The following is a 24,551-nucleotide window of genomic DNA, read 5'->3' as shown; positions in this document are numbered from 1 at the left end:
CGGCCCTCCAACGGTCTGAGGGACAGTGAACTGGCCCTCTGTGTAAAAAGTTTGGGGAGTCTTAGATGGATATAACAGAGGGAATCTGGCTATTTTTTAAAAATAAAACATCGTTCAGAATTAAATATAAATAAAATGGAAATAATGTAAGTTATTTATTCTTTCTCTGCGGACCGGTACAGGTCCGCGGCCCGGGGATTGGGGACCACTATCCTAATAGACCTTGAAAATAGGACCTAGGACACTCCTTTAGTATGCCTAGGCAAAGATGAGAGAATCACATTACGGCATCAAGGAAGTCACTGAAAATCATCTCAGGATTCCTAATAACGAGATGATTTAACTTGAACCAGAGTCCAGTGTTTCTGAGGACTTTTTTGGCACTGAACTAGGAATGTGGTGAGGATGTCTTCTTCCACATTCACGCCAACTCCATTAGGTGTATGTAACATCCCCTCTTATATATGAGGAAACCTGGCAAGTTTAATAACCTGTCTAAGTTTGCACAAAAGTAAGCAGTGTTATTCTGGGTCCAAAATGGCCTCTGTATGACTCCAAGGCCAAGGCCAGCACCGTGGAGGACAAATTGTAATTGAGTTAGCAAATCTGAGGAGTCAAAAACACATGTAATGAAGCTCAATAAGAACAGCTTAGGCAGCAGGGTAGTGTGTCTCAGAGAAGAGAGGTACTAAAAATTTAAATTTAAAAATAAATAAGCTCAATGTACACTTGAAACCTATATGATCTTGTTAACCAGTGTCACCCCAATAAATTTAATTTAAAAAATGGATAAACTCAGAGTCAGGTAAAGATTTTAGTGGGACAGAAGTCAACCAACGGAGGGACTGCAATCTCTTCCCTTCCTGCATCCTTCTTCCCCTCTCTCTCTTCTTGAAATCAGCCCTGCCAAGGCTGCCTGGAAGGGCAGTTAAGTAATCATCTTGTCCTCTGCAAGGGTCCGATCCATACCAAACATCAAAGACAATTTAGTGCTCAGAGAATGTCCTCAAAGATAAAGAAAGGGTCAGACATTAGAACTGTAAAGATATATCAAAGAGATTCAGAAATAGATAAGGTTGATCATAATTGAGTATGAGGTTTTCAAAGAATTAACCTATATCTTCACAAGAACTTCAATTAGAAGTGAATCTGAGCCCAACCTGTGATGGTGCAGTGGACAGAGTGTCAGCCTGGGACACAATGTACCTGGCTTGGGCGTTGAATCATAGGCATGAACCCATGGTTGCTGGCTTGAGCCCAAAGGTCGCTGGCTTGAAGCCCAAGGTTACTGGCTTGAGCAAGGGGTCACTGACTCTGCTGGAGTCCCTTGGTCAAGGCACATATAAGAAAGCAATCAATAAACAACTAAGGTGTCACAATGAAGAATTGATGCTTCTCATCTCTCACCCTGCCTGTCTCTGTCTCTCTCTCACTAAAAAAAAAAAAGTTCACTCTATATTGAATACTTTATTGAAGACATAAGAAATAATTGTGATAATAAAGAATGTCCTGCTACAAACAGACAGATACCAATATCTAAATTAAGAGTAATCAGCACTTCTTTATAAACTGAATTAAAGACTAGAGATGCAGTCTTCACATTAGTTTATGAATATGTTCTATTTACCCAGAATAACTAATTCTGTAAAATATGCAATTGACCTCTGATTACATCAGCTGCACCCAATATGTTCACTGAACATTATTTTACTCTCTGAATAGCTGGCTCAGGTCAGTTGTGGCTTCATATCATTTTTGTGTTACAGGTCCTCAAATGTTAATTTATTTGTAAAGTTGCTATTTGAGGCTGAATTAACAAAATTTGCAGCTAAATGACAAACACCCCTAGTCCACCTATATCCTCATACAGAGTCAGAGAAAAAGTAAAAAAGGCAAAAATGGAGAAAAAATAGAGGCCCAAAATAAAAACCTATACCAAAAACATCCAGATGACTTCTAGGGTTGTCAGGGAAAGAGCTGTGTCTATATCAATGCAGAATTACTCCCTTCCTTGGATTGCCAAGGTGACATATACACACTTCAAAGTTTGGCAGGAAAAATGGCACCTGTGAAAGTTTTATGGTTTGGCACTATCTATAGCAGGGGTAGTCAACCTTTTTATACCATCGCCCACTTTTGTATCTCTGTTAGTAGTAAAATTTTCTAACTGCTCACCGGTTCCACAGTAATGGTGATTTATAAAGCATGGAAGTAACTTGACTTTATAAAATTTATAAAGCAGAGTTACAGCAAGTTAAAGCATATAATAATAATTACTTACCAAGTACTTTATGTTGGATTTTCGCTAAGTTTAGCAGAATAAATCTTTATAAAACAACTTACTATAGTTAAATCTATCTTTTTATTTATACTTTGGTTGCTCTGCTACCGCCCACCATGAGAGCTGAAATGCCCACTAGTGGGCGGTAGGGACCAGGTTGACTATCACTGATCTATAGGTTCAAAAATATAATGAAATTAACATACTTGGTTTCCATAAAAGACTGGAAACCAAAAGAACTTTAGACTAGACCTTTGGGTTAATAAAGAGTAAATTTTAGTTTTCTCTACACTAGAATTCAGTGATTCTTTGACTCAGTCTGGATTAAGTCTACCTTGGTTGAATACAAACCTGGATTACTGGCTGATTGCCTTTAGTGATTTTCTATTTTATGGTTTCTTCTTCCTAAGAAGTTCAGCATTGTGACTAATTTTCTTTAGGGCAAAGTTGGAAAGCAGAGGTCAAAGTCAATCAGAAGTAGAAACTCCCTTTCCTCTACCTATAGAAGGGGACATTTTCACTATGAAGCATTAAGGTTTTATAACCTATTTAACTCTACTGTACATATTCTATCCATGTCAGTTAAGCTTATGCTTCTATTAAGTCTATCTAAATTAAAAAGGTAAAAGCTAATACTCACTATTAATAGATTTTTTCTTATTAATAGAATCTATTGTTATATCTTATTATAATAATAGTAAGAAGACCATAAATGCATACGCCCCTTTACAAGTCACAAAACACTGTCACTAACAATTACATAAATTCTTTGACAACCCACTCTGAGACAATAGCAAATTTGTAGAAATAACACAATTGGCAATGGAATCACAGATGCTCAGAATTCCCGGGCAGCTAGCAACATGAGCCCCCCTCTCATTAATTTCAAAATAAGAGGATTGTGCACATTAATTTATATAACTATGGCAGGATTTAACTGTCTCATGTATCACCTACATTATTCTTGAAATGAAATGATTGCCTTTTAACAGATTAGAAAACTGAGGGTCTCAGAGGCTCTTAAGAACTTAACTAATAAATGACTAATAAATAGCAGATCTAGGATCAAAGACAGTCCAATTCTGTTTTCCACCCACTTCACTTTTGCTCAAGTCATTATAGAAATTCAAAGAGCAATTCTCATACCCCCCACTGCTTAGGTTTCTCAAGAGCAGTAACCTATTTTAGCAAAACAATATGCTCTATAATTTACTACTGATGTTAGGACTTCACTAGGGATTTACTAGTAAATTTTAATTTGTTTAAACATGACTAATAAAAACCAGTCAAACAGCAGCCTTCGCTTTCTTCATGGCCTCATGTTTGTAAAGCAAACCGCTAATATAATAATTGTGGATTGGTGCCAATGATATGTACCTTATTACTTCTGCAAACTTATTAGACAGCTATTATCTGCCAGCCACTATGCTACACAGTACTGAAAAAGATGGGCACCACTGTGAGCCTCACAGAGCTTGTTCTCTTGAGTAGGGGAGAGACAGACACCAACCAGTAACCCATCTGGTTGTCTGTTGAAGAAAAACTAAACAGAGTACTGGAAGAGACAATGTGAGTGGCGAGTTCTTTTAAATAGAGGATGAGAATGTCTCCATGAAGAGCTGGTGTGTAAACTGAGATGGCAAAAATGTCAAAGCTGGCCTTGAGTGGAAGAACATTCTAGGGAGGAGAAATTGCATACTAGAAAGCCTGAAAACTAGAATTTGGTTTGTGTAAGGAGCTAAAAAATGGTCACTGAGCCAGTAAGACATGAGCAAGGTGGGGGGATGGTATGAGATAAAAACGGAGTCCCTAAACAGTGCTTAAGTGTGTGCCCCAAGGTAGCTGTTCCCACTGATGTGCCTCCAATCAGCCATGACTTGAATAATTATGTTGTAACCCAGAAACTTACAGATTAAGCATATAAAACTAAAAATATAATACTATCAATAGACTGCCTAAACAAAAACAGTGTTCCATTTTTTTTAAGTGGAGGTTTGCATTAAGTTAAATCATTATAATTATAGATACTGATAAGAATCCATCCATGGAGAGAAAGATATAGATATATATTTCTAGTATTCTAGAAAAAAGTATTATGTCTCAAGATTGGAGAGTAGTGAAACTTCTGTTTCTTATAAGATCTAAAGAAAAAAGATGAGATTATGGGGACTTAATTTTTTAAAATTAAGAAAATAACAAAATGAAAAATAACCTTTTTGTTTTTATGAAAACATAGTTTTAAGAAAAATTTCAGCTGGTTAAATTTTGGGAGCTAAAAAAAAATCTAATCTAAGAATATTTTCTGGAATTGAGCCTAATACATTTTTAAAGTCTCTCTTTTTTTTTTTTTTTTATTTATTCATTTTAGAAAGGAGAGAGAGAGAGAGAGAGAGAGAGAGAGAAAGAGAGAGAGAGAGAGAGATGGGGGGAGGAGCAGGAAGCATCAACTCCCATATGTGCCTTGACCAGGCAAGCCCAGGGTTTCGAACCGGCGACTTCAGCATTTCCAGGTCGATGCTTTATCCACTGCGCCACCACAGGTCAGGCGAGCCTAATACATTTTTATTTGAGTGAGAAGTAGACATACATTTTTATCGCTTGGGGCTCTGGGCTGTCAGTATCTTATTATTCAGAGGTAGGCAAACACATGCAGATAGTAGGGAGAGCTCAGTAACACTCTTTCCTTATTCTAATCTATTTCCCTTCCACAGTATTTTCGCCTGTTGAGGATGATTTTTTTTTTTCTTGGCTTCCAGATATATTTTTAAAGAATACCCATGCTCATAAAACAATTTTTTTTCTCTTTCCTCTGCAGGACCTGTACTTTTTCTCTTATTTGTCTATTCTTTATTTTGAGAAGTGATTTGGATGCAAAGAAAACAGCTATGTAATTGACCCTACTGTTTCTAACAACAATGTTTTTAACTCGAAGTGAGCTTTGTTTTTTTCAGGTTCTTAAACCCACTCTGCCTCCCTTCCCACCCAAGTCAACTTTGGCTAAATCCGACTTTCAATTATCTCTGCTTAACATAATTGCAACAATCTCTGCTATTGTTGAATTTTTATAGCAAAGAATCTCAAAACTTACCAACTGGTTATAAACTGTTTTGTAATATTTAAGTATTTTATGTGGCTTTGTCCCATCCCTTTCCTTCCCTGGCAGAACACTTTATCTAACCTGGCCTTTAGTTATTCAGCACCTTAAGGCAGTGGTCCCTAACCCCCGGGCCGCAGACCGGTACTGGTCTGTGGGCCATTTGGTACCGGTTCACAGAGAAAGAATAAATAACTTACATTATTTCCGTTTTATTTATATTTAAGTCTGAACGATGTTTTATTTTTTAAAAATGACCAGATTCCCTCTGTTACATCCATCTAAGACTCACTCTTGACACTTGTCTTGGTCATGTGCTACATTTATCCGTCCCACCCTAAAAGCCGGTCCGTGAAAATATTTTCTGACATTAAACCGGTCCGTGGCCCAAAAAAGGTTGGGGACCACTGCCTTAAGGGACAGCTGTGTCACCCAGTTTGTATTCCCTACACTCCAGCATGTGCTGGTTGTTTGGGCCGCCAGTGGAAGGGGCAGACTTGTGTACTTTCCCCCCATGCTGCTGTGGGGGGCAGGCGGGCCTAGAGTCTTTCCACAAGCCCTAAATTAACTTCGTGCTTCACAGAAAGGCAGAAAAGTTGGGGTCTTTTCTTTTCTTTTCCTTCCACAAGAAGATAAAAATAGAGGAGGCCTGTCCTCTGTCTTCATTTCTGCAGTTGCAATGCACCTTCATCCTGTTTCTCACTTCTCAGTTTTTGTGCACTCTGCTATTGAATCCTGACCAAACTCAATCACTTATTCTGGTAAAAAAACAAATGTTGATTCAGAGGCAGTAATTCCTTTTAATTTTTTGAATGTTCTTCTGAGTTCAATTCTGAGGACTTCTTAATGGCAACCAAAAGATGACATCCTTACAAATTCTTCCGTTATCAACAGATACTCAAAGTTTTAGCAATGTCTGGGTCATACTGAGTGTGGCCTTATTGCCAAAGTGCCTTGGTTAATTGTAACCATGGGTAATATTTTTTTAATGAATATATTAAGGTTTTTAAGAAGTACGTCAAGTTTCTCTGTCTCTCTCTTCCCCTCCCGCAGCCGAGGCTCCATTGGAGCAAAGATGGCCCGGGCGCTGGGGATGGCTCCTTGGCCTCTGCCCCAGGCGCTAGAGTGGCTCTGGTCGCAACAGAGCGACGCCCCGGAGGGGCAGAGCATCGCCCCCTGGTGGGCAGAGTGTCGCCCCCTGGTGGGCGTGCCGGGTGGATCCTGGTCGGGCGCATGCAGAAGGCTGTCTGACTGTCTCTCCCCGTTTCCAGCTTCAGAAAAATACAAAAAAATAAATAAAAATAAAATAAAAAAAGAAGTACGTCAAGTTTAACAAAACATGAACAATACTGTGCATATCCTTTTATTATCCATAAAGGTCATTGCTTGAGCACCATGAGAATACTATAATAGACTCTTCCAAATTGACCAGTTTTTCTCATGCCTCTTAGATAACCTTTTATTATGATCTTAATAGATAACATGTAAAGAGACATTTAACAAAAACATACTGAGAGTATGTAACTAACATCCTGCTCTCCTCAGCCTATGAAGAATACTTAAGACTTTGGCTCTCTTACTTCAAGTAGTTTGCTTACAACCTGGTCTGAACAAAATGTTGACCTGAACTTAGTTTTGTTATCCCAACTTATAGACTACTAGGCTATAATTATATTTATAGCCTATCACCCGTATTAAAATTTCATAGTCATTCCTTTTTGTAACTCTTGGTTTTGGAAAAAGTCAGTTCACAGGAATTGATTCACCCTGAGGCATGAATAATTGACAGTCTCATGTTTAATCTCTAAAGGTGCATGGTTCTGAGCCCTGGGAGCATGCTAGAATCATCTAGAGCAGTGCTGGTCAACCTGGTCCCTACTGTCCACTAGTAGGAATTCCAGCTTTCAGGGGGGGTGGTAGTGGAGCAACCAAAGTATAAATAAAAAGATAGATTTAACTATAGTAAGTTGTTTTATAAAGATTTATTCTGCCAAACTTAGCAAAAATCCGACACAAAGTACTTGGTAAGTAATTATTATTATATGCTTGAATTTACTGTAACTCTGCTTTATAAATTTTATAAAGTCAAGTTACTTCCCTACTTTATAAATCACCATTACTGTGGAACTGGTGAGCGGTTAGAAAATTTTACTACTAACAGAGATACAATAGTGGACGCTAGGTATAAAAAGGTTGACTACCCCTAATCTAGAGTTTTAAAAGATATAATATTTGAGAACTACCTCCCAGAAGACCTGATTTGCCTGGGGTGAGGTCTGGGACATCGGTATTTGTTAAAATACCACCTGAAGCCTGACCTGTAGTGGCACAGTGGATAAAGTGTTGACCTGGAAATGCTGAGGTCGCCGGTTCGAAACCCTGGGCTTGCCTGGTCAAGGCACATATGGGAGTTGATGCTTCCTGCTCCTCCCCCTTCTCTCTCTCTGTTTCTCTCTCTCTCTCCCTCCTTTCTAAAATGAATAAAAAAAAAAAAATACCACCTGAAGGATGCCCAGAATGCACCTGAAAAATACAACAGGAAGAGCGTTTTGCTGGCCCATATACCTGGAAAAGGGTCCATCAGAAGATGTGGGGGCCTGTGGGGGTCAGGGAAAGATCTGAAGAAGCCCCACAGATGACGAACATGTACCCACTTCAAGGGGAGTGGTCCTTCTCTTGAGAATCACTAGGATCCTTAGAGAACTATTTGAATTTTACTATTATTAGTCTTGTGCTAGTATGAAAATCCTAGCAGTGCTCTGGATTTTAGGGGGAAATTTTAAACTACAAACTCTGCTCGTGCGGGAGAACACAATGCGTAAAGCAGAATGATTCTCGCAGAGAGCTGTAGCCCTGCTTCAGGAGCGTTACTCCCCAACTTCTCCGTCAGCTGGTTCTGCCTTTCCAATCATTTGCCCTTTCTCCACTTCTGAACCAGCAACAGGACCCCAAATTCCCCCCATTTCTTTCAGTGGCTCAAACACCAATGGCAGCAGCCACAGAGGCTGTGGGAACGTGCCCTGTAAGCAGTGATTGTCACCGTCCTTGCCCGTCCACTTATGATTGGAGGTACTATGGTTTCTTTCCAGCTCTTATCAAGTGCCAGTGCCCTTTAAATCCCACAGCCGAGTAGCCCTGGCAGTCTGACAACCAAAAAGGAAACCTGATAAGATTAGAGAAGCACTTTGTTTGCTCCTGTCTACTTTCTTCCTCATCAGAGTGATACATCCTTTTTTATTCAAATATCAGAAAACTACTGATTCTGAAATGACTGCCTACTTTAATAGAATTTTTGATACTATAGGTTATGTTTCCTAATTGAATTGCCTCAATCAATAGTATCATTTTGATACTAAAAGACTTTTTTTCTTTTTTAAAAAAACTTTTCTCACAAAAGAAGTTGTCCCATTCCCAGTTCCTGTTCCTGCCCTGGCAAGTGGGGAAGCACATCTCAGTGGGTCCTGACAATGTTGCAGAGCCTGCTACCCTCCCTGACTTGGGACTTAACTTAGTCTCAAGAATTTCATCTATAGAGGTCCTGGCCAGGTGGCAAAGTTGGTTCCAGTTCATCCCAACACGCTGAGGTTGCGGGTTCCATCCCTGGTCAGGGCACATGCAAGCATCAACCACTAATGGTATGAATAAGTGGAACAACAAATTGATGTTTCTCTCTGTCTCTCTCTCTCTTGCTCTCTCTCTCTCCAAAAATCAATAAATAAAAATTCAAAAAAGAATTTCATCCACAGAGAAACAATAAGTTACTGTAGTTTAAATTGTGAGCGTGAGAGCTGCACATTTCTTGCATGTGTATTTCCAACTTACCCCCATTCAAGGTGCTTTCACTTAATCTATCACATAGTAAGAACACAAGCACCCAGATATTATCAGACCAGTTCTGCAGATGAGGGAACAGGCCTTCAGCTACGTGACCTTTGTGGTATAAAAACTGGGGTGCTGGGGCTGGGAGTCCTTGTTGCTATGTGTTGCTCCCCCTTATTATCTCTCAGGCCTGTGTTCCAGAACATGGTACTAGACTTCAAGATCCAAAGCATTTTGATTTCCATGTATGGGTTTTAAGAATATTAACTGCATTTCTAATTTTTTCTCAAGGTAAAAAAGTACACATTTATTTTGTGTTTTTCATTTATCTTAGTTTTTATAAGGTCCTTCGTTGTATAGATTACATAGTAAGTTCTACTGCAGCACACACTCGACATTCCATTCCTCTCAAGAACGAGAACTCGAACATGCACGGAGATATAAAGTGGTCTCCTGTCTAACTAACTGCTAGCCATCTTCCAGCTGCACCTCAGCCAGATGCCTTGTTTCTGGGAGTTTTGCGGTCCAAGGAATTTCATCTGGACATCCCGCCCTTTACAAACTTTTAGTAATGCCCAGGGTTACAGGAATTTGCCTGACCTGTTTAACAGGATTTAACAGGGTTAATTATGTTCCCATTCTAGCCAGTATTTATGAACATTACTTACATTCCCACTTATGTCTGTCTAAACTGTGGAAGTACTGCCACTTGATAAAATCAGTATCCTCATTTAGTCCAAGAAAATTTTGGACAAAGAGTTCAATGAATTAATATATATAATGACCAGGAAGTTCAAATCTCCAACAGTAAAAATGAACTCTTGTTCTGTTGATAATCAAATTAATCATCCCTCTTTCAGTTAGATATGGCATTTCCTCTCTTATCATGAATAAGTAAGTGACATAGTTATTGACTTCTAGTTATCCCTTGGTTGGAAGCTGTATTGCCATTTTTTCCTGTTATTGTCAATCCTACAATATACCAACTCTTCACTACAACTCATCCTCAAATTGTGGTTTTACCTTTTGAAGAAGTTATTAATTATACCAATGCAAAATTATCTAAAAAATATTGTTATGACTTGCTTATTATCCTTCATAACATATTCCTTTCCTCTGCCCCTTGGTGTACACAGAATGGCTTAACCCTTTGTGAAACCTTTAAAACTACCAATAAAAAGCTAATAACCAATCTCTACCATGTGCCTATCAAGGCAGTAGTTATTGCAGGCTGAACCATAATATTATATGAGGGACATTTAATTCCTGATACCAGGATTTGACAAGGATATATCACTAAAAAACAAAAACAAACAACCTCATCTGACATTGCTAGAACTAGCAAATCTCATCTTACAATGCCAACTCAAATACAAAGAAGTGAGATTTTTCATACAAACTAACTTCAGTGCCGTTTTTCATTTATCTTCTTTACACTAACCATTTTTCTATAGATATAGTACATTATATTACATTATAACACATACTATAAACGTAACACAAATTTTCCAATTACTTCATTATATCAATTAATTTTAATAGCACTACTGAATGTGTGGGTAAGGTAAAAAAAAAATTCATGCTTTGATTTCATGATTTGTGTTTATAGATCAAATCCAAACCAAGTTCAGAAGAAAAAAGCTAAGTTGTAATAGAAAAACACCATCTCAATGAATGCCAGGCATCTCTTAGGAGGACTAAAGCTTTGCTACTCAAAAGGTGGTGACAACCAGCATTCTCAGCAGCATCTAAGATTAAGAATATGTATTACGGGCCCTGGCCGGTTGGCTCAGCGGTAGAGCGTCGGCCTAGCGTGCGGAGGACCCGGGTTCGATTCCCGGCCAGGGCACACAGGAGAAGCGCCCATTTGCTTCTCCACCCCTCTGCCGCGCTTTCCTCTCTGTCTCTCTCTTCCCCTCCCGCAGCCAAGGCTCCATTGGAGCAAAGATGGCCCGGGCGCTGGGGATGGCTCTGTGGCCTCTGCCCCAGGCGCTAGAGTGGCTCTGGTCGCAACATGGCGACGCCCAGGATGGGCAGAGCATCGCCCCCTGGTGGGCAGAGCGTCGCCCCTGGTGGGCGTGCCGGGTGGATCCCGGTCGGGCACATGCGGGAGTCTGTCTGACTGTCTCTCCCTGTTTCCAGCTTCAGAAAAATGAAAAAGAAAAAAAAAAAAAAAAAAAAAAAGAAGAATATGTATTACTACATACTGACTTGCTGATAGAGTCTGCATTTATCAGGATTCCCCGGGTGATATGGATGCACATTAAAGTTTGATCAACATTATATTAGAAAGTTCAGCTTCCCATCAAGAAAACAGTAATAACGACAGGAACATAAAATAAGTCACTTTCATAACATAAGAAAAATGGTCTTGAGAAAAATTTAAGTCAAAGAACTGATGTAGTAATTTCAAAATAAAATACCAAATCTGCCATATAGGGGCATTCTCTATGACTCACTAGATAATAGTAGTGCATACTCCAGGGGTCCCCAAACTTTTTACACAGGGGCCAGTTCACTGTTCCTCAGACCGTTGGAGGGCCAGACTATAAAAAAAAACTATGAACAAATCCCTATGTACACTGCAAATATCTTATTTTAAAGTAAAAAAACAAAATGGAAACAAATACAATATTTAAAATAAAGAACAAGTAAATTTAAATCAACAAACTGACCAGTCTTTCAATGGGAACTATGGGCCTGCTTTTGGCTAATGAGATGGTGGTGCCCCTTCCAGAAGTGCAGCGGGGGCCTGATAAATGGCCTCAGGGGGCCGCATGCAGCCCACGGGCCGTAGTTTGGGGACCCCTGTCACAGTATGTCAGTTTCTACTATGAATAAAATAACCCACAAAATTAGATAGTTCCCTATGTTTTGATTCCACCCCAGTTCTTAATCCTGTTGGTACTTTTTACAGGAAATGGAAAGCCAGAGAGTAGTTATGAATATTTTAGATACTACAAAGGTTATCTTCCACTGTAAATCAATAAACTTGGCATAATACTTATAGTATATATATTTATACAGTATAATACTATATTGGCATTGAAATCATATTTGTTTATGTCCATCTCCAATTTTCTTGATGAACATAAACAATTTATATAAATAACAGTTTCCCCCTAATAGTGAGGTGATGAGCCCATGAGAGTACAGTTGACTCAGGAGGTGTTTTCTCAGGAATCAACTGTGGCACTCCGCTCCCAGACATCGTACTGATACCTAATCTGCAGAAAGCATGTTAAACTATAATACAATAAGCCAGGATGGATGCAGCAGTGTCTCCTTGCTTGAGTGTTGCATAGGAGTGACCATCCCAACAAAAATAAAATTTGTAGGCTATTCTTTCAACAGACTCTCCTTGTTTTTAAGAACTGAACTAATTCCAAATGGAACAACTGTAATCACTACAAATAGAATGTCTGCCAAGAAACACATTGTTAAAGATGGAAATTTCAGCACTTCAGAAGATCTGATTTTAGATGCCAGAATCCATCACTGTTGAAACCTTGCCTTGTGATTAGACAGTCACCTCTGTCCTTTAGGTCTGACCGGCACTCCCGTTTTCATGGTAAGTGCCCCAAAGTGTGCTAAAATCCTCACCTGAGAAGGCTGGTGTCCAGCACGCTGCCATGCATGAAGGTTTGGGCTGGCTGGAGGGGGAATTCAGGTGGTTCACGGTGGAGAGGAGTAGCCTGACTGAGGCAGCAGGCCAGGCGGGCAGAAGTGGGAGGAACAGATAGAAACTCTGCAAGGTGGTTTCAATCTGTGAGGAAGGACACAGAACCCAGTACCTAGCCAACAGGACTGGCAGGAATAGGGAGAGAAAACAAACCCCACCCAACCTGCTGGGCCCAAGAAAGGACTGTTTCCCACTCACGTATTCCACAGCTGAGAAACCCAAATACAGATGACACCCAGGCCGAAGGGGTCTTGGCCAGCAGCACCCGACTCAGGACACCATGGGAAGAATGTCATCAGCGTCACTTCCAAACGGATTAGTTTACCATAGTACAGGCTTCTGATTCGGTTCTAGAAAGAGCTGAATCAATCTATCGACCTTAAGGTAATCATAAATCAGGACAATGATGAGATAGAAAATGGCCATTATTAGAGACAAAAAAGATTTTGGATTAAAACAGGGGTTTGAATTCTATCCAGACCACTTCCTGCTATATTCCTGTTCAACAGTCTTCTTTAAAAAAAATTTTTTTTTAAATTTATTTTGGGGGGGAGAAAGAGAGCACTCCCAAATTGATAAATAAATTTACTACTCTTCAAAGACTAAATCTTACAGATTTTAGAAGCTCAATACATTCCTAATCAAATTCTTTGTTTTCATTTTTTCTTTAAAACAAGCACATCAGGAAGCCCGAGGGAGCAGCTGTGTTGTTGAAAAGTAGTAATCATAAAGGAAACTGCTTCTTCTTTTCTGCATTATACTCTATACACCTCCAAAATAACCTTGAAATTCATGCAACTCAGGTGATGAAACATTCTCATTGTCTGCACTGCCAAATTTGAACATATAGGCAGCAAAAGTTAAACTCTTACATATTTTGGATTCTTTGCTTATATATTGCTGTAGTTTTGTTTTTGCTGGTTTCCTATAAATGTCCAAATACGCTGGTAATATTCAGGTCATTGTATCTCACTACAAATTTTTCTGGCAAAAGAAAATCTCAAAGTCGCTATCTCTTTTAAATAATCACTCTTTAAAAGAGATTATTTCTCATTAAGAAAAGTAAATTTTTTCAAAAATCCACTAATATAAAAGAAAAAATGTTTGAAAAATTTAAAGCAGAATACTTAATACATTACTCTTGTCATTATTTAAATGATTCTGGATGCTCATTCACTGTATGATCCTTTCATTTCTACACTTTGATCTTATTATTTAATAATAATATATATTGAGATTTTGAAAATAAAAATATAACTTTGAAATTAAACTTTAAAATTTTAACTGGATTTCTAAGAGAGATTTTTCGGCCTTCTAATACCATTGTTATATATATTAATGAGTCACCAGTAAGATGAGCATTTTGGTGTTACCAATACAATAGGATAGATAGGTGCTTGAGTGTGTCAGAAGAGTTCTGTGAAAATATTCACAGAATATTAATTAAAGCCATCATAATGAGATTTGATATGCTTGCCTACTCAGAAAAGACAGTGCTCCTGGGCCATAAGAGAGTCTAGAAGGCAATCTAGAGTCATAATTAAGAAGAAGGACTTCGGGCCCTGGCCGGTTGGCTCAGCGGTGGAGCGTCGGCATGGCGTGCGGGGGACCCGGGTTCGATTCCCGGCCAGGGCACATAGGAGAGGCGCCCATTTGCTTCTCCACCTCACCCCCCCTCCTTCCTTTCTGTCTCTCTCTTCCTCTCCCGCAGCCGAGGCTCCATTGGAGCAAAGATGGCCTGGGCTCTGGGGATGGCTCCTTGGCCTCTGCCCCAGGCGCTAGAGTGGCTCTGGTCACGACTGAGCGACGCCCCGGAGGGGCAGAGCATCGCCCCCTGGTGGGCGTGCCGGGTGGATCCCGGTCGGGTGCATGTGGGAGTCTGTCTGACTGTCTCTCCCCGTTTCCAGCTTCAGAAAAATACAAAGGAAAAAAAAAAAAAGAAGAAGGACTTCGGAATGAGATATTCTGGATTTAATATATACCTTTCTCTGCCACATCCAGCAGTATAAGTTTTGATAAATTATTTAATCTTTTGGTTTCTCAATTTCCTCATCAGGAAAAAGGAGATAGAGAGTTCTTGCCTCTGAGTATTGTGAAGAGTAACTTAACGGTCTGTGCAGGGCACATTTAGTAATCAGCCAATGACTATTCTCATCTGAGAAGTTGTAGTAGTCAACAATAAGCAGTCATTACTATGAACTCTATGAACTACAAACTATCTTTAAATTCTAAATTGTATGGTATATTTCTTTCTCTCTTCCTCTCTCTTTAAAATCAATAAATTAAAAAAAATTAAACTATATGGAAAGCCTAGCAGTAAAAAAACAAACAAACAAACAAAAAAAACCGGTTTGTCTAATAAAGGATCACACTATAGTAAGAACCCGTTTTCTTTGATGATTACAGAAAGGTCACACCTATGCCAATCCAGTTCTCACTAGGAACCCTTCTCTTTGCTGAGGAGAAAACTCAGCCACCATCAGGGATTCTCATCAGTTATTTCCCCGGCATTTTTTGTGCAGCTGCTATAGTTACACTGCTGTGGTTATAAAAACTTCACCTACCCAAACCTCACCTCTCTCCCACCCAGGATTAGGATTTCACTTTGGAAAAGAGCAAAAATTCTCTCATGCAGAGAGAAAGGGAATTTATTCAGTAAAAATACAGATAGTGCCATGTTTGGCCTTTCTGCCAAGCATACCAGCTTCTCAAATTTTGAGTATGCCTGAACACATGAAACACCCACAGATCTCGTAAAGATGCAGATTTCAATTTATCAGGTCTGGGTGGGGCCTGAGATGCTGCATGTCCAGCAAACTCCCCAAAGTGCTGTTGGTTCACACTGAGATCACACTTAACAAGTAGAGAGAATTGAGACAAGTAGGTCACTATAGCGTGTATATAAGATGGTTAAAAATGTTTCAGAAAATTTTAGATGAAGAAGAGAAAGAAAGTATCTTACTGCACTGTCCTAGAAACCTTATTTCAAAATGAACATTTGATCTTTTCAAAATGTTCTTTTCCAAATTGGCAAAGACAGTTTTTGTCTCTCAAAATGGGTATATCAAACCTATATGACCTCTCCGTGAGTAGAAATGCCAGTCTATTAGAGAGCAGGGAATGACAGTAATTGACAAATTACTCTTCTGAAACACCCTTGGTTAGTTTTTAACGTTCTGATCCGCCAGTGTTAGCTTGTAAGTAGGTAGCCAGAAGAGGCAGAAATAAATACTTATAAGCAATATGTATTAGGAACATTTCCTGGTGTCCTGGATAAAAACCTTTCAAGTTTAATGATAATAATAATAAACTGTAATATAGTATATTTGTGGAAGGTATACCATTCTGTAGAAAGGAGGTGGTGAGTGTCAATTTTGAGACCTTATATACTACGTAATCTCCTACATAAAATATTTATCATTGAAACAAAATGACGGCGTTTACCACCTATTATCTCTCTTGACTGCTTTAAACCCCAAGAGAGAGAGGGCGGATAGTTATTAGACAGTGGGATAAATTTTAAGTGATAGTGGGACAGGATGAGAAAAATCCTGTGTGTGACAATTCTTAAGAAATTGGTTCTTTGATATTAAATGTATAAGGGTGGCCAGGAGAAAGTGTCACGTAAAGAAAATAAAGTTTCATAAATGCTCCTTCAATGCTCTTTTGCAAACTGTTGGCACATTTTATCCTCCATGCAAATCTCATTTTTAAACAGAATTTTCCTTTTGGTGTTTTAAAAAACGAAAGCTTTTAACCATTAGGCTCCTTATGTAAATAAGGAAGTAAAAATTACTATGCTCTTAGAATTTTAAGGATGGTCTTATAGACTTAAACAAAACTAACAGATCTTTGTTTCAAATGGGATCCACTGAACTTTCCTATGCCATTCCTGAAATAACTCTAGAGATGGAATAATGGGCTGCTTCTTACTTTGCAGTTTCTTAATGCAAAGTAAGCAGCTTTACAGGGCTTAGCTGTCTCCACTGACCTAACACCATTCTTTACCTCATTTGAGATGAAACAAACAATTTTTTTTCTCCAACCACAATTTTATACCAAGGCATAGACTTTGTCTATTATAAATATCAATTCTTCTTTTATTCAGAAAAGTTAATAACTATCAAATGCACCATGCCTTATGTCATCGATATTAATTTGTTACTGTCAAGTTTGTAATCTGATTTGCTTTCCTCCAGTTATTTTTTAAGCTCTCTCAGTCATCAGATCTGAACTCTGTCTGAATTTCTTATCAGCTGCCACCTTCTGCCTCATATTGTCACAGGTGGCTGGAGAAGATGGCTTGTGCTGCACAAAAGTCAAGCAATAGTGTAACGACCAAGATAGAAAACAGCATGCCAGGTCACGCTAACTATGAGCTCGACCTCTTATTTGTGATTAACTAAGAGCAGAAAGGCTACCCTGGCTGCTGCAAGGCTAACACTGTGGTAGAAGCAGAGAAGACAAGGGCTTTTCCAAAAGAGAGTTCTTAGTGCAAACCGCCTCCTGTTGACAGCTGCTGATTTTAACTGAACCTCAGCTTCCTCATCTGCACAATGAAGATAACACTGTCCTTGCAGCATTATTCTCAGAAGTAAATGAGTAACATACTTGAGCACTTGATAGGCACTTAATATACAGCTCACAAAAATCAGGGGATATTTCAAAATGAATATGAGGCTATAAAATATGCCTTAATTTTTGTGAGCAGTGTATATCTTATTGACCTGAATGAATTTTAAGCAAATTCTGGGCATAATTGGCAACATGTTTTGAAAACTCCATGAAAATATAATTTTGAAGTACAGATTACTATTGTCACATAGACAAAAATCTTTTCCTCCTTAAAAGTTTTCAAATTTTCTGGTTTTACTGTTCAGCAGATAGCCAAGTCTCCCTGAGCAGTGCCAGCTGCAATCCTGAGACATGTTGGTGAAGGCGGGAGTGAATGGATTTGGCTATACTGGGCACCTCGTCACCAGGGCTGCTTTTAACTCTGGCAAAGTGGACACTGTCCTCATCAATGACCCATTCATTGACCGTAACTACATGGTCTACATGTTCCAGTATGATTCTACGCTGGCAGGTTCAAAGGCACTGTCAAGGCTGAGAACAGGAAGTTTGTCATCAATGCAAAGTCCCTTTTCACCTTCCAGGAGCGAGATCCCGCCAACATCAAATGGGGTGATGCTGATATGTTGTGGAGTTCACTGGTGTCTTCACTGCCTTGGTGAAGGCTAGGGCTCACTTGAAGGGTGGAGCCAAAATGGACATAATCTTCACTCCTTCTGCGGATGCCCTCATGTTTGTGATGGGTGAAAACCATGACAAGTATGACAACTCCCTCAAGATTGTCAGTGATGCTTCCTGTACCACCAACTGCTTGGCTCCCCTGATCAAGGTCATCCATGACAACTTTGGCATTGTTGAGGGACTTATGACCACAGTCCACACCATCATGGCGACCCATAAGACTGTGGATGGTCCCTCTGGGAAGCTGTGGCATGACGGCTGAAGGGCTGCCCAGACATCATCTCTGATTTTACTAGTGCTGTCAAGGCTGTGAGCAAGGTCATCCTTAAGCTGAAAGGGAAGCTACTGGCATGGCCTTCCATGTCCCCACTCCCGATGTGTCAGTTGTGGATCTGACCTGGGGAGAGCTGCCAAGAAGGTAGGGAAACAGGCACCAGAGGGCTCCTTCAAGGGCATCCTGGGCTACACTGAGGACCAGTTTGTTCCCTGCGATTTTAAAAGTAACACCTACTGCCTGATCAGGCGGTGGTACAGTGGATAGAGCATAGGACTGGGATGCGGAGCACCCACATTTGAGACCCCAAGGTCGCCAGCTTGAGTGTGGGCTCATCTGATTTGAGCAAAGCTCACCAGCTTGGACCCAAGGTCACTGGCTCAAGCAAGGGGTTACTCGGTCTGCTGAAAGCCCATGGTCAAGGCACGTATGAGAAAGCAATCAATGAACAACTAAGGTGTCACAACAAAAAACTAATGATTGATGCTTCTCATCTCTCTCCATTCCTGTCTGTCTGTCCCTGTCTATTCCTCTCTCTGACTCTCTCTGTCTCTGTAAAAAAAAAAAAAAGTAACACCTACTCCTACACCTTCAATGCTGGGGATGGCCTTGCCCTCAATAACCACTTTGTTAAGCTCATTTCCTGGCATGACAATGAATTTGTCTATAGCAACAGGGTGGTGGACCTTATGGTCTACATGGCCTCCAAGGACTAAGAGCTCCCTGGACCACTAGCCCCAGTGAGAGGAAGAGAGGCCCTCAGCTTCCGGGGAATCCTTGCCCCAAATCAATTCCCCTAACACACTGAGAATCTCCTGCTGACCTCCAGCTTGCATCTCAGACCCCATGAAAAAGGGAAGGGGCACAGGGAGCCCTACCTTCTCAGGTACCATCAATAAAGTCCACTGTGCCCAGCCAAAAGAAAAAGAGTTTTCAGATGACAAATTATTACAGTTGCTTGTTTAAAATTAAATCATAATCTTAATGTCTTTATTAATGACCGTTGTTTCAGAAATCTTCTTAAATTAAGTCACAGAATATTAGTGTATTCATAATATTGACATAACATAAAAATATTATCTAAAAATACAGACACCAAAATTGGTTAGTCCTGGAAACCAAGTGTAAGAAACATTCCTATCAGCAGCAAAAAAAATATTGTTTATAATAGAAACAAAATAATTATAAATTTCCCCAAAATATTTAAATGTATTCTGTTATAAATTGGATAACATTTTACAAAATCAGTTTAAAAATCTGTACAACAAAGATCAAGATTTAACTTTGTTAGTGAGTTTTTTTGGGAGTATTTCTTTTTATTCTAACACATTTTATTCTTTCCAGACAGAAAGATCCAAGTTAAATTGGTTCGTATAGACTCGTATCTAGACCCAGAGATAGCTCGATATGCCATGATAGAATGGCTACATATTCCAGGTATATTTAAAATAATCAGAATTCACATAGGTAGATAAATAGTGTCCCTCCCTCCCTGACCTGATTTCTAGTACGTATCTTCCTAAACTACATGTTCTCATTGCTTCATCTTCTGGGAAAGTTTTTATTGATTCCCACGTCCAGAGATTGTAAAATTTTCCCAGGTGATTACAACATAGGAAGTGCCAAGTCATGCTAAGATGTATTATCCTAAATAATAATTGCTACAACGCAGTGTGAGAATAATAAAACACACACGTATTAAAAAGAGACATTGAACAATCTTTCTCTTAGAAACAGTGTCTTAGTTGCCATATCTCCAAATATGCTTATATGCCCGTTTTCCTTTCTTTAAACCTATTCAAGAGACAAAAAACAAACAAACAACAACAAAAAACAAAAGAGGTGGTTGGGTAGGAAAAGGACAGAAAGAAAAAAGAAAACTGGAAGCTACTGGAAAAGTCAGATTCCATCAGAGCCACTTTGAAAATGCAAGAAACTGGTAGCTGTTAGTTATTGAACCTGCCGTGTATGGTAAAATCTAAATACTTAGAAAGTTAAAATATTTTCTGGAGTGGGAGGCAGGCGGAAAGAGGATTAGGTAACAAGTGACCTAGTATTAGTAGGTAGTTCTCCCTGAAGGACTGCCACAGAGGGGACAGCAAAAGGCCAGGCTTTCGAGGCACGTCTACGCCCGACTGTGCTCTCTCTGAAAGCTTATTAAGGTACGTGGACACAGACAGAAGGACTCCATGTCTGAGGAAGACAAGGTTCTTTTTCGGGAAGGAAGGAACAGGAGGACTGCGTTAGGTTCTTTAAGTACTGGTTTTGGACTTCCTTGGCTAATTAAATAAACGCTTGACTAATGAATGCCTTCTTTGGAACAAAATATATTATTAAACTCAAAACAGCATCCACACCAAAGGCAAAAACTTATTCCTCAAAAGAAAATCTTTCATACGGTAGCCCATGGCTGGATATTTGTGGCTAAAGATAGCCATGAAATAACTGGTAAAGGTGCCCTTTCTTCACTTACCGTAAGCGATTTGTAACAACGTATGCAAACTGGCTAACCATCATTTGGACCAATTTTTTTCCTTTCTTGCAGATTTGGAGAAGAGGATGGCCCGAAAGTAAAAGGCAGGTCAGGGCCTCTTTGGTCTCCTTGTAGCAAGGCCAAAGCCCAGGAGAAGATACAGGTGAGTACGCGAAGGCTCAGACATTTTATATACCGCTACTGCCAAATAACCAACAACTTCACCCGCTCCCTCCACAAGTTAGGGCAAACTGAAGCACAATGGGAAATTAATTTGCGATATACAATGTGAAGTAAAAATATCGGGTTCTACTTTGAGCAGCTCAGATGCCAAATAATATTACACAGTATTTGGGGATGGGAGGAGGAGCGGTGGCTAATTAATCTAAACATATTTCTTAAAGCATGTCTCTCATCACACGTGGAGCTCTTCTGGCTGTGTTCACTACCCAGTAAGATTTGAGAGGGAGAACAGTCGGGTGTGGACATGTCTTGAAACCCTGGCCTTCTGCTGTCCCCTCTGCAGCAGTCCTTCAGGGAGAATTACATACTAATTCCAGGCCACTTGTTACCTAATCCTCTTTCCTGCCTGCCTCCCACTCCCGAAAACATTTTAACTTTCTGAATATTTACATTTTACCAGCCATGGGTGTTCAGTAACAACTTCCAGTCTCTTGCATTTTCAAAGTGGCTCTGACAAAATCTAATTTTTCCAGTTGTTTCTGGTTTTCTTCTGTCTTCCTCTTCTTTCTCTATCTTTTTCTTTAAGACTAACAGTAATTCAATAAACATTTATTGAGTGTTCACTACCTCTAGGAATTGTATATTTGCCATGGAGAATATTAATACATGTTGAATTAGCCTAGGCCCTGGCCAGTTGGCTCAGTGGTAGAGTGTCGGCCTGGCGTGCATAAGTCCTGGGTTCGATTTCCGGCCAGGGCACACAGGAGAAGCGTCCATCTGCTTCTCCACCCCTCCCCCTCTCCTTCCTCTCTGTCTCTCTCTTCCCCTCCCGCAGCTGAGGCTCCATTGGAGCAAAAGATGGCCCGGGCGCTGGGGATGGCTCCTTGGCCTCTGCCCCAGGCGCTAGAGTGGCTCTGGTCGCAACAGAGCGACCCCTCGGAGGGGCAGAGCATCGCCCCCTGGTGGGCAGAGCCTCGCTTCCTGGTGGGCGTGCCAGGTGGATCCCGGTCGGCGCATGCGGGAGTCTGACTGTCTCTCCCCGTTTCCAGTTTCAGAAAAATACAAAAAAAAAAAAAAAAAAAAAAATACATGTTGAATTAGCCTAAATGATTACTTTATTTTACATTGTTAAGTAAAATTTTTCAAATATTTATTGATGAAGATAAGAAATAAACTATAAATCAGTGCTTAATATTTTGACATCTAATTGCAAATTCTTTTCTAAGAACAGGGAAAAATTAAATACATTTAAAAAGTAGTTAAATACTAAGTTACTTTATATATGAACACAAAGGTAAAGCAAAGTTTGTCGATGCAGTACACTGAAAACTAAGTTTGCCAACTCTGATTTATGCTTTAACATTACAATACTTTCTTGTACTTTATTTAAAACTTGGTGCATTTATTAACATATATATTACTTACAAAATTCAAATCAGTCATATTTTACTTTATATTATAGAAGAATGCACCTTTACATGTTACAACACATTCATCCATCTCCAGAGAAACAGATCTAGTTGTATGGATGGGCATAATTTAATTAACTCCATTTTGAATATCACAAATACTTTAAACCAAACATGATATAATTTAGATGGTGCTGCCTATGGGGTCAACCTGTACATATCCTCTAATCATAGTCTGTTTACTGACTGGGTTTTTTTGGCTGTTCAAAAAGACTTTGATTTTGTGTCAAACTGCCTATTCTCAGTGCAGGTGACCACCTCCTTGCTCTTATTAACATTTTTTCTACATTTCAGGGGCACTATCCAGCAAGAACCCAGACAAATGTAATAAAAAGGTTGGATATACACTAATTTAAAGTCATGACAAAATCTTAGCCTCAGGTCTCATGCTAAACTCACTTTGCCCTGTTTCTTTGTTTAAATATTCTAATCACTTCTAGTCTAACTTTGTGATTTGCAGTTTTTTCTGTCTTGTATTGGTAAAACTGAAACAATAATGTATGTGACAGAGTGATGGTAGTACTGAAATACTGGGCACTTTATTTAAAAAAAAATCTGTTCCTTTCTTCATTTAGTCAACAAACCCCTAAGTGGTACGTACCATGTGCCAAGATACCAGGGCATCCTGGGGGGAAGAAGACAGACAAAATCTTATACTGTCAAGTTATTTGCCTAAGCATGGAAGCAAAATAAATGTTTTCCATTTAAATTAGTGAGATTTAATAAATATATATAAATTATTTTAAAAGGTCAAATAACAGGAAGAGTGCAAGATGAAAGCCAATTCTGACTCCTGATTTCACTCTTCAGGCTTTTATGCATATTTGTATAAATTAATATATGCATATACACATTTTTTAAAAATCATATTTTAAATACTATTGTTCTTCTTGATGTTTTTCACTTATGACAATTTATCTCTAAGATCTTTTCCATCAGTACAAAATTCTCCCTCAGTCCTTTTAACAGTTAGTAGACAATGCAAAATTACCCTCAAAAGTACTTACGCCAAAACGTACACACAGGACTTTATACTTCCACCAACATTATTTTCCCACACTCTCTAGCATTAAGATGGCTCAAAAATTTTAATATCTCAACCGAAAAGATTAAAATGGTATCCATTGCTATTTTCTTTCATTTCTTTAGTTATAAGTACATTTAAACATTTTCCCCACGTTTCCTGAACAAAGATGCTAAGAAACAAGTCCTTTGATATATAATCTGTTTGCATCATTACCTTTACCTTATTATTGAGTTATTTATCTTTTTCTTATTGATTTGTAAAACTTCTTTAACATTGGAGAAATTGGCACCCAAAGAAAAACAAGGTTTAAAGTCTTTTTTTAACAGCACCTGATCATTTACTTAACACACACACATACATACACACACACACACACTATTGAATGCTTTAATTTTCATCACTTTAACAATGTATCTTGTGGATCTTCTTATAATATAGTACCTAGAGCTTGACCTTATTCTTTTTAGTTACATAATATTCACTGTACCATATTTACTACAGCAATTCTCTATCAGAAGGCCTTTAGATTGTCTTTAATTATTTGCTATCATCAACAATGCTGCAAAGAACAGTCATGCACCTACACCTTTCAGTACACATACGCAGGTAGGGAGATCCTTTCATGAGCAAATCCTATGTACATTTAAAATTTTTGACAGATACTGCCTAAATTTCTCCACAATTGTATCCACTGATGGTTTCACCAATAATACTATAGGTACCTACTCAGCCAGCCCCTCAATAAACTGAAATTGGTCAAATATTTAAATCTAGGTCCTTGTCCTTTTCAACTCTTTACCTAGCTAGAATCTTCTCCTCTTGGTCTTGCTGACACCCTGGCCCCTTGTCAGATAAGCTCCTGATTGATAGGACTTCTTCACAGGCGGTTTTCTCAGCCTCACACTTCAAAACCAACATAGCTCAACCTCATTATCTTGTGGTCTTCACTCAGATGTTCTCTTTCCTAATATCTCTGCAAAACTGGTGCCTTCCAAC

At 39.2% G+C, this 24,551-nt stretch overlaps 1 protein-coding gene and 1 pseudogene across 6 annotated transcripts in view; one reads left to right on the top strand and one right to left on the bottom strand.

The window, feature by feature from the left end:
- The window catches only part of ELOVL6 (ELOVL fatty acid elongase 6), a 166,206-nt gene that overhangs the window by 95,507 nt on the left and 46,148 nt on the right, over positions 1-24,551 (bottom strand). The window lies entirely within an intron of this gene.
- Positions 17,812-19,119, top strand: LOC136338305 (glyceraldehyde-3-phosphate dehydrogenase-like; annotated as a pseudogene).

The sequence above is a fragment of the Saccopteryx bilineata genome, chromosome 5 (genome assembly GCF_036850765.1).
Source record: "Saccopteryx bilineata isolate mSacBil1 chromosome 5, mSacBil1_pri_phased_curated, whole genome shotgun sequence".
NCBI classification, from domain to species: domain Eukaryota; kingdom Metazoa; phylum Chordata; class Mammalia; order Chiroptera; family Emballonuridae; genus Saccopteryx; species Saccopteryx bilineata.
This window is presented reverse-complemented; position numbering and strand designations above follow the sequence as displayed.